The following is a 7,566-nucleotide window of genomic DNA, read 5'->3' as shown; positions in this document are numbered from 1 at the left end:
AAATTTCTTGAGGAGAAGATCAATCTTCATAGCAAGCATGTCGGCCTCCTTGACGGATTGCATGCCTCGCTAGCGTGGTTGGAGGCGATCATCGCTCCAACCTTGGTTGGAAACCATCTTCTTGATCAATGATGTAGCTCTTTCAATGGTCAGCGAGAAGAAAGCCCCACCCGCAGTGGCATCCATATGATCACGGGATGACTGAGTCAACCCATTGTAGAAGTTCTGTAAAATGAGCTAATTGTCCATTCCATGGTGCGGACATGCCAGAATGTACTCCTAAAGTATCTCCCAAGCTTCAGGAATTGACTCATTTGATGCTTGCTGAAAATTCGAAATCCGACCACGAAGAGCATTGATTTTGCCCGTCGTGAAGAACTTCGAGAGGAACGCCTTGGCACATTTGTCCCAAGTGTCTACATCAGCCTTGTTAGCATAAAACCATTGCTTCGCTCTCCCCAAGAGAGACAACGGAAACAGACGGAGCTGGATTGCATCTTGCGATACAACCTTGATAACAAAAGTACTGCAGAGCTCCAGGAACTGTTGGAGATGAGCGCTGGCATCCTCATTGGCCTTGCCACAGAAAGGGCTGGCCTACACCATCGTAATGAGACCCGTCTTGATCTCGAAATTTTCTCCTCCGGTGTTAACCTCGGACCCGGTAGGGACCTGGTTACCAGACGGAGAAGAGTGATCACGGAGTGTCTTCTGAGCCATAGCTTGAGAAGCTGACAACGATGCAATGACTGGTTCGGCTGCCAAGAGTGAGATTTGAGGAGGTAAGATACGAGGTCAAACTCTTCTCAAAAGTGATTATGGATCGGAATGAATGCTTTGCGGCAAGTCGAAACCGATCATACACTACCCTGTTTTCGTATCAACAAAGACAAGAAAATAAAGCCAAGTTAGCCTGTTTAGCAAGTGAATACCAATTTCGATTTTGTTCATAACTTTATCTATATACTTCAATCTGTGCCTTCCCCGATAACGGCGCCAAAAATGCTTGTTGGCGCCTACCAACGTCACCACCGGGAAAGCAGCGATGACGCCCGCAGACGCCAATTTTGGGTGGCAGTATTTCATGAACCACGAACAAATCCGCAAGCGCACGGAATACCGCTGTAGCATTTTACCCGGGAGTATTCCGGGGTGTCATTTATATTTTCGCAGGGAAGACGGTGAGTGAAGGGATATAGACTAGTTGATGAACTTTATCTAGATTGGATACTCTCATGCATAAACAAGGGTAAGATATATAACATGGTAGGAGGTAGTGTGACACACACACAAACTACCCTCAATATAAATAAATAAAAGAAAAGATAAAAGATACTCTAGGCCGGGAGCAAGAAAGAAGTTAGAGCTCGAGTCAACTGTGCTAGGCTAGCTATATCTATACTATCTCATTGGTTATATCGTCAGAGATTAAACTACACAACAGGGAGACCGCTATCGAAGCAATGGCAGGAGCCCGTACACCTCGGCGGCTTTATGTCCCTCCTACCCCCCATACCGAACGTGGAGGATTACTCGGGCTCGGACAGGGCTGTCACCACCTACCGGCTACCTCTACAAACCGTGGGTATAGTTGACATCCAGCAACTCTTAGCTAATCTAAACACCATGTCTACACTAGTAAGGGATACTCGAGTGTCCCGCGCGAAGCCCCCACCCTCCGGATGGACAGACATCACACTAGAGCAAACATATGAATACTAGAGCAGTTGATAGAGTTCTAAGCATGATATGTTAACTATCTCAAGCATAGGGCGATCATGCAATGCAAGCATTGAATAATAACGCAACCATATCAAGAAGCATATATCCGATAACTCAGAACATACTTCGAGCAGATATCGGTAACCATAGTCTAATTCTATTACAAACAACCGAATATTACAAGAGAGAGCTAGAGATGAACCCATACCAGACTCTCGAGCAGATCCGGCGACTCGAAGACTCCTAAACTTCTCCTAAACTCCACTAAGCCTAAAGACTATGCAAGATGAGCAAGAGAGGAGGGGTAAGTGTGGTGTGTGTGTGTGTGTGTGTTCTATTTTCCACCCCCCCCCCCCTTGTATTTATAGCAGGGAGCCACGGGGTGAAACCCTCCAAACCGACCTAATGGACCAACCAGGAGATGACGCGTGGCTTGACTAAGGCGGTGGGGCCCACGGGCCAGGTCAGCCGACCTGGTAGGTCAGTCGGCCTGCCAGTGGCGCCAACCGCCCTCATCTTCTTCGAGCAGGCTGTCATGGGCGTCCTTGTCTGGTCCACGTTGGTATTGGCCTGTATTGGCTTGTCTGAACTAGGTTCTTGCATCACTTTTGGTCCATATGAGCCTGAATCGGCGCTCTGATAATTTTTGTGATTTTATGTCGGGCCAAAGTGTGCTTGTAACCTACATATTAGCTCAAAAGCACAACTTGCATTTTCTAGAAGGTAAAGTGTGGTTTAGAAACTTTATTGGATAAAGATGCATGTAAGAAATGCAAACTCTCATGATTTTTTGATCAAGTTGACGCCTGGAAATGATCATTAGTGAGCGTCAACAGTAAACCTCTTTGATGAATCCAGCCGCGAGTCGTTTGGCTAGTTCTTTCTTTATGGCTTCTCTCTTCTCTGGTGAGAATCTTCGTAGCCGTTGTTTCTTAGGAATAGCAGTAGGGTTGACATTTAAGGAATGCTCGATCAACTCCTTCGGGACACTGGGCATATCGGCTGGTTTCCATGCAAATACATCGCGGTTGGCCCTAAGGAAGTTGACGAGCGTGCTTTCCTATTTGTCAGTGAGCCCTGTCCCAATCAGAGCTGTCTTTGACAAGTCACCTTCTTCTAGCTGAATTTCCTTGACTCCAACGTTGTCCGGTGGTTTTGGGGCAGAGCGGTTTATTTTCTTCGTAGGGATTTCTGTCCCTGATGCCGAGTACTGCTGGGCTGTTGCGAGTACTTCTCTTGTGGTGTCTAGTAATCGATTGGTGGAAGCATAGGTGATAGCTTATTTTTCACATTCAAAGGACCTTTGAAGATCCCCGCGGAAAGTAAGAACTACTGTCTTCCCTGGCATCTTTAGCAGGAGGTAGACGTAGTGAGGAACTGCCATGAATTTGGCCAAAGCTGGTCGTCCGAGTATGGCATGATATGAAGACTCGAAGTCCGCTACTTCGATAGTTATCTGGGGTACCGAAAGTGACTGGGAGCACTATAGTTCCAACTGGGAAGGAAGCGTTCCCTGGCACAATGCCATAGAAGGGTGCCTTGCTTGGTTTCAATTTGTCGGAGATGTCGAGTCCCATCTTGGTGATTGTACTCATGAAGATTAGGTTTAGGCCACTGCCACCATCAATGAGTACTCGAGTGAGAATGGAGCCTGTCACCACTGGGTCTAGAACGAGTGTAAATTTTCCTGGTTCGGAGAAGCTGGTCCATTGATCTTCCCTTGAGAAGGTTATCGGTGTCTCACTGTGCCTCAGTGGTTTCTGAATGGCTGGTTCCATCTTTAGTATTTCCCGCCAAACCAGTTTCTGGTTTCTTCTGTTGAATGAAGAATCTCCTCTGTAGATCATGTTTCTTCTCTTTGTCTCCATCTTCGTCATCCTGCTTGTCCTTCTTCTTCTTGTCTTCTTCCAACTGACGTTCTTGGAGAGACTTGCGAAGGTTTATGCATTCGAGGATCATGTGCCTTCCTTTGGGATGCAGAGGACAAGGTCTTGCGAGTAGTTTTTAAAAATCATCCTGCGGATTTCCCTTCTTGCCTTGTTGACCCCGATCCATTGTTGCTACCGTGTCTTCTGGCTTGCACTTCTTGTCGAAGTTACGTTGGCCTTTATCTGATCGTGGCTCTCCATTGCGTTTCTGGTTGTTATCTTCGCGGCGGGGGAAGCGATCACGTTCTTGTTCTTCTTGATCGGCCCACCCAAGCATCATGTCTCGCAGTGCGACAACTAAGCGGGGTCTATTCCTCCCGAAGTCTCGGTACAGCTGTTGCGTAGCGAGGCCATTGTGGAAGCAGTCGATCACATCGTCATCTGCTATGTTGGCGATAGTAGCTCGTGTGTCGAAGAACCTCTTTATGTATGATCTCAGGGCTTCTCCACGCTCTTGTTTGCATAGACGTAGGTCATGGCGAGTAGCCGGGCGATGAATGGAACCTTGGAAGTTGTCGATGAAGATCTTTTTCAAATCTTCCCACGAGTGGATCGAGTCATGTCTTAAGCTCTCGAGCCATGGGAGCGGGGCAGATTCTAAAGCCATGGGGAAGTATGTGACTTTAGTAGATTTTGTCCCTCCTGCCACTTCGATAGTGGTCGAGTAGATCCGTAGCCATTGTCGAGGATCCTGCTTGCCATCATACTTCTTTAGGTTCTGCATGTTTACTGGGCTGAAATCGATCGGGTATTCAGCATAGTTTATATTCTGGCTGAAGGCTGGGAATCGATCAGTTTCATTGGCATGTCGTCCATGACGCTTGGTGTTGATAAAATCCTGTGCGTCATCATGGAAGCGATCGTGATTTCTTAAAGGACCGGCGTGATGGCTCTCATCTTGAAACCTAGGCTGGGGCTGGCCACACGGGTGGTTGCCTTGGTATGCTTCCTGGTGGTCCTTCTGTCGGGCAGGAGTCTGACTGTGTGGGAAACAGATGGAGCCGGGTTTTGTCTTCCAATTTGATGCAAGGCATCTCTGGTCAAGCGCTGAATTTCACGAATTTGAGGAGTGTCTGGCAAGGCTTGCATTAATATGGATGCCTCGGCTAAGTTGATCAGTGGGCTGTCAAAAGCATTGTCGGCTGCTTCGTCTAAGTCACGCCGCATGTTTCGTGGTCCATGCGTAGCTGGAGCGCGCTGAGCTCTAGCAGTCGCGTTCTTTCTGCGAGTGGCTCGGTGGCGGTTGCATCATCACCGGCTTTCTTTGTCTTGCTGGGATTCATCTTGGAGAGCATTGACTAATAGCTCATCATCTGATATTTGGTCCAGATTCTCATTGGCGTATTGATCAGCCTACGAACCGAGTGCACTTTCTTCTCCGTGAAGTGAGACATACACCTGTCTGTTTGGGGTCAAGTGAGTTGTGCTGTAATCGACCAGAGTAGTGTCGCCAATTTCTTCTCCTCTGACTGGAGAGAGGGGTCTGCCCGACTGATAGGGCAAATCTCGTAGGCAGGCCACAACCCGGGTGTTAGTAGGCGCGCCGGTAAGTTCTGAATCCTTCCAGTAGACAACTCGGCTTTGCGGCGTGGCTAGGATGGTCAGGTTCGGGCAACCGAGCGAGTCCGAGTCGAAGTCGAAGTCATCGTCTGAGTCCGGGTAGGAGTCGAACCAGGGAGGAGTCCGAGTCCTAGTCCGGTCCCTACGGTGGAAGAGTGCGGAGTACGACATGGCTGAATTCCTCAGTCCGAAAGGAAAACGAGTTGGAGTCGGGTCCAACAAGGACAAGCTCCCGATTTCCTTCGCGGTCCCAGGAAGAAGGATTTTGGCGGAAGTGATTTTACCGAGTTGTTCTAGCCGGGGTGTCCTCGCGCTCGTGGGGTTGATCAGGTGGCTAGAGAAACCTTCTGTTCCGTCGGCGATGCAGACCCACGAGCCGAAAACGAAGGTGGTTCCGGGGTCGATCGCCGGGAAACTGAAGTCGAAGGATGTCATCGAATTCTTCTGTTGATTTTTGGCGATGTGCCCCACTGTGGGCGCCAGCTGTCGGTGTTTTACCATCAAGTTCTCCGAGGGGTATTCCGAGGAGAGTGGTTATGAGTAGGGACTCGCTGGAATCAGAACGCGATGGTGCAAGGAACACAAGGATTTAGACAGGTTCAGGCCGCCGGAACGTAATACCCTACGTCCTGTGTGGTGATTTGTATTCTCTTAGGTGTTGTTCGATGTTTTGGAGGGGTCCCTGTCCGCCCTTATATATCTTGGGGGAACCGGGTTACATGGAAAGTTCCAGCCGGGTACGTTTAGAGTTCTACCCCGACTAGGTCGAGTAGTTTCCTCGTACTTCAGCTAGTTATACTGCTGTACGAGTAGACATAAGGCGACGAGGGGTAGTCCGTGTGCTATCCCTCTATTCGGAACATTCTATGCTTATGAGCAGTCCCGTGGCCCCAGGTCTGACATGCAAGTTATACGTATATATTATAACTTTCTGCTAAGTTGTCATTTGAAATTTATTCCTAGAAATTATGAGTATATGGTGTGTATGTTGTAAAAAATTGTACAACAAAATTATTTCGTAAGAAGTTATCATCAAGGAGTTACGCGTCTAAATTATGTTTATAAATTATGACATTCCAGAAATAGAAAGTTGCGGAAATTAAAATTTTTCAAAACTGAAAAGTTCGGAAGAGGATAGTGATTGTCAGGAATCACTCGCCCAAAGCCATCACAGCGCGCGCCCACGAATTAGCAGTCCCCGAAGTTTTTTAAGGCGATAAATTTAACTCAAACAGGTATGAAATTGTCCCTTCATTTTTCTCTCTTTTTTTTTGCCGGATGTGTTTCCAAATGTGATTGCAAGCATGATACCAACTTCCAATATATAAAACCTATATAGTTAGTCCCCACTATATATTTCTCTCAACATGCAAACTGTCCACCTCAGCAATGCACTACAAATGTAATTAAAAGTCACTCACAATAATATGTCTAATCCACTTATTCATGCACACACTCACGTTAATATCCATTAATCATGTCACCATGCATTACTCGAACCAGCACACACGAGAGGGTGGTGGAGACGTGATAGCGGCAGGTAGACGAAAGCCATGCTTCCCTCGGGTTGCCATGCTGTGCTGGTTGGTGATTGGTGGAATCGGCACAGCACCCTTGGGAGAGGAGGTGTCGGCGCAGGTGCAGGCGATGCCGGCGCTGGACGAGGCCGACGGACGTAGACCTGCAAGGGTGGCGGTGCAGGCGCAGGCGAAGCCGGGGCCTGGCGCAGCCGCCGAGTGTAGACCTTCAGGGGAGGCACCGGCGCGGGCGACACGGGCGCAGGGCGCGGCACCGGCGCGGTTGTCGTGGCCGGAGGTGGCGCCGGCGCGGGCGACACGGGCGGAGGGCACGGCGCGGGCGACACGGGCGGAGGGCACGGCGCAGGCGCGGTCGTCGTGGCCGGAGGTGGCGCCAGCGCGGGCGACACGGGCGCCTGGCGCAGCGCCGGCGTGGGCGTCGTGGCCAGGTGCGGCAGCGGCACGGGCACCGTGCGAGGAGGCGACGCCACGGCTGCTGGAGGGACGGGCTCCAGTACAGGCGCGGGCACAGGCTACACGGGCACTAGGCGTGGCGCGAGTACTGGGGCCGACGATGAACCTGCAGGAGTGGCAGAGGGAACAGGGGGTCTGATAGGGAATACCGAGACCTCGTGTTCAGTTAGTAAAAAATCAAGCTCCGTAGGTGGACGAGAGGTGCTGGAGAGGGGAAAAGAGGTCTCATCGAAGACGACATGTCTGGAGATGAGAATCCTATTGGAAGACCGATCCAGACACCGGTACTTTTTGTGGTCAGAGGAGTACCCAAGGAAGATGCAAAGGGTAGAGCGCGGGGAGAGCTTGTGAGGGGCAGTGGCGGA

At 49.7% G+C, this 7,566-nt stretch overlaps 1 non-coding gene across 1 annotated transcript; it reads left to right on the top strand.

Moving 5' to 3' along the window:
• The first annotated feature begins 247 nt into the window (after window positions 1-247).
• On the top strand, window positions 248-354 carry LOC120658617. Its single transcript, XR_005668745.1, has one exon. It is a non-coding gene; the product is annotated as a small nucleolar RNA R71 (small nucleolar RNA).
• The last annotated feature ends 7,212 nt before the right edge of the window (window positions 355-7,566 follow it).

The sequence above is a fragment of the Panicum virgatum genome, chromosome 1K (genome assembly GCF_016808335.1).
Source record: "Panicum virgatum strain AP13 chromosome 1K, P.virgatum_v5, whole genome shotgun sequence".
NCBI lineage: Eukaryota > Viridiplantae > Streptophyta > Magnoliopsida > Poales > Poaceae > Panicum > Panicum virgatum.
Note: the sequence above shows the minus strand (reverse complement) of the source record. Positions and strands in the feature narration are given on the sequence as shown.